The sequence below is a fragment of the Schistocerca americana genome, unplaced genomic scaffold, assembly GCF_021461395.2.
Source record: "Schistocerca americana isolate TAMUIC-IGC-003095 unplaced genomic scaffold, iqSchAmer2.1 HiC_scaffold_1359, whole genome shotgun sequence".
In the NCBI taxonomy this organism is placed as follows: domain Eukaryota; kingdom Metazoa; phylum Arthropoda; class Insecta; order Orthoptera; family Acrididae; genus Schistocerca; species Schistocerca americana.
In genome coordinates this window covers 4,070-7,500 of record NW_025725437.1, presented here as the reverse complement: position 1 = coordinate 7,500, position 3,431 = coordinate 4,070, and the positions used below count along the sequence as shown (strand labels likewise).

Sequence of the window (3,431 nt, the reverse complement as noted above, 5' to 3'; positions counted from 1 at the left end):
AAGAAAGAGCTATCAATCTGTCAATCCTTCCGGTGTCCGGGCCTGGTGAGGTTTCCCGTGTTGAGTCAAATTAAGCCGCAGGCTCCACTCCTGGTGGTGCCCTTCCGTCAATTCCTTTAAGTTTCAGCTTTGCAACCATACTTCCCCCGGAAACCAAAAGCTTTGGTTTCCCGGAGGCTGCCCGCCGAGTCATCGGAGGAACTGCGGCGGATCGCTGGCTGGCATCGTTTATGGTTAGAACTAGGGCGGTATCTGATCGCCTTCGAACCTCTAACTTTCGTTCTTGATTAATGAAAACATACTTGGCAAATGCTTTCGCTTCTGTTCGTCTTGCGACGATCCAAGAATTTCACCTCTAACGTCGCAATACGAATGCCCCCGCCTGTCCCTATTAATCATTACCTCGGGTTCCGAAAACCAACAAAATAGAACCGAGGTCCTATTCCATTATTCCATGCACACAGTATTCAGGCGGGCTTGCCTGCTTTAAGCACTCTAATTTGTTCAAAGTAAACGTGCCGGCCCACCGAGACACTCACTCAAGAGCACCCTGGTAGGATTGCAACGGGGTCCGCCTCGGGACGCACGAGCACGCACGAGGCGCGTCGCACGCCTTCAGCTCGCCCCACCGGCAGGACGTCCCACGATACATGCCAGTTAAACACCGACGGGCGGTGAACCAACAGCGTGGGACACAAATCCAACTACGAGCTTTTTAACCGCAACAACTTTAATATACGCTATTGGAGCTGGAATTACCGCGGCTGCTGGCACCAGACTTGCCCTCCAATAGATACTCGTTAAAGGATTTAAAGTGTACTCATTCCGATTACGGGGCCTCGGATGAGTCCCGTATCGTTATTTTTCGTCACTACCTCCCCGTGCCGGGAGTGGGTAATTTGCGCGCCTGCTGCCTTCCTTGGATGTGGTAGCCGTTTCTCAGGCTCCCTCTCCGGAATCGAACCCTGATTCCCCGTTACCCGTTACAACCATGGTAGGCGCAGAACCTACCATCGACAGTTGATAAGGCAGACATTTGAAAGATGCGTCGCCGGTACGAGGACCGTGCGATCAGCCCAAAGTTATTCAGAGTCACCAAGGCAAACGGACCGGACGAGCCGACCGATTGGTTTTGATCTAATAAAAGCGTCCCTTCCATCTCTGGTCGGGACTCTGTTTGCATGTATTAGCTCTAGAATTACCACAGTTATCCAAGTAACGTGGGTACGATCTAAGGAACCATAACTGATTTAATGAGCCATTCGCGGTTTCACCTTAATGCGGCTTGTACTGAGACATGCATGGCTTAATCTTTGAGACAAGCATATGACTACTGGCAGGATCAACCAGGGAGCTGCGTCAACTAGAGCTGAGCAGCCGGCCGCCCGGGAGTGTGTCCCGGGGGCCCGCGCGAACACGCAAGCGTCCGCTCAATTATTCTGCAAACAGGAGGAGGCTGAGCTCCCCTGCACAATACACCTCGAAACCCTCTCAGGTCCCGGCGGCGCGCAGCGCCGTCCTAAGTACTTGGTCGGGTTCGAGAGAGGCGCAATCGCCCGGGGTTTGGCGAGTAGACGCTTTAGGTGCGACCACCCGTGCTCCCAACTGAGCTTGCCGCTGCCGACAGAGGCCCGGGAGCGTGCTGTCGTGGCATTGCCGGCGGGAGACAACACGCGCCACCTACGGTGGCCGGCAGCTCCAACGCCAGCGCCACAGAAGGACAAAAGCCCCACTTGGGTGCCGAAGCGAACTCTCCCAGCACAGCGCACGCGCCAACACGTCCGCACAGCTGCGATACAATCCACCTGCGAGAACCGCAGAGGCGACCGAGCAGCAGACGGCGTCGCGGCGCCGAGCGCCGGGCGGCGGCGCATCCTCAGCGCACACAGTCCTCAATCGGACCAGCACACTGCAGATGTCCACCGCGCTTCGCACCGGGCCCGCGAGGACCTACTTTGGCCGCACGGCGCCGCGTGCAGGGTGCGCCGGCGCGCAGCTGCGCCGCCTGCCGCCTCCGTCGGCCGGCGCGCCTGCCACTGGCCGCCCCCACCAGCCGGCTGTAGCGCGTGCGCCCACGCACCGCGCGGCCAGCACGCCGGGAGGCCCCCCCTCACCGGCCGGGGACGGTCCCACCCAGCCACCGCCGCGTATCGCTTCACACCCACATGCCATTCACGTTCGTGGGCATGGTGGGTATCGCTGAAACAACCGGTTGGTAGCTCAACCGATCGTCGCCATCACTGATTCACCTCTAGCGAGAACAACCGCACCACAACGGTTTACCAGTTGTTCATTTGCGTAACGTCACCAGCAAACGTAGACGTCCATCGCCATTTGCAAATTCAACGATTGTTGCATGCCTGTGTCAGGTGTCACGACACACTATGTCTGCCCACATACACGCAACAACATGTGCACGCTTCGCGAACACGTGGAAGGTGGCCCCCGTACGTATGCGATGTCCATTGCGCGAACGACTGTCAACCGGCCTCTGTCGCATGTCGCAGATGTGGAACGCAGTGCACCATGCTATCACGGTGTGTGAGAAGAGACGACTACGTCTGACAACACGCACCACTACATCAACAGACGGCTCATGCTGATCGCCATCCACGGCATACCATACTGCAATCCAGCTCTTATAGGGAGACGACACGTAGCTGAGTGCACAATATTTGGACCGTATGGTTCGCCGTTGTTGGCGCAGTCGTGGTACGGTCACACATGTACCACGATGTATCATTCAGTACATGAGGACCAATGTGCAGTACAGTGTGTGATTTGGACGTACAACATCAGCGGACAGTTGACACAAGCCGTACCACAACGTAGGCTGTGCTTCGCCATGCGAATGCCAATGAACAACTGCGAAGGGCATTGAGCATGTACGTCCTGCTGCCATCCGCATTACAGTGTATAGCTGCAAGGTGTTTAACATGAAGCGATACTCTGGGGACCGGGCAGTGCGAGTAGCAAACTATATTGCGGGGGTTGCAGTTAGGCAACACTACACTAATTTAACGCGTCGTATGACAATTACAGAGCGGGTTAAGGCCCAACGTGTGTTGGGTTAAGGCCCAACGTGTGTTGGGTTAAGGCCCAACGTGTGTTGGGTTAAGGCCCAACGTGTGTTGGGTTAAGGCCCAACGTGTGTTGGGTTAAGGCCCAACGTGTGTTGGGTTAAGGCCCAACGTGTGTTGGGTTAAGGCGCAACGTGTGTTGGGTTAAGGCGCAACGTGTGTTGGGTTAAGGCGCAACGTGTGTTGGGTTAAGGCGCAACGTGTGTTGGGTTAAGGCGCAACATGGGTTAGGTTAAGGCGCAACATGGGTTAGGTTAAGGCGCAACATGGGTTAGGTTAAGGCGCAACATGGGTTAGGTTAAGGCGCAACATGGGTTAGGTTAAGGCGCAACATGGGTTAGGTTAAGGCGC

General features: G+C 56.1%; 1 non-coding gene across 1 annotated transcript in view; it reads right to left on the bottom strand.

Annotated features, from left to right (window-relative positions):
- Nucleotides 1-1,353, bottom strand: part of LOC124565979 — a 1,910-nt gene extending 557 nt beyond the window's left edge. The window contains exon 1 of the ribosomal RNA XR_006970741.1: nt 1-1,353. This exon is cut by the window's left edge and continues 557 nt beyond it. This is a non-coding gene — a ribosomal RNA (small subunit ribosomal RNA).
- Nucleotides 1,354-3,431: the final 2,078 nt, after the last annotated feature.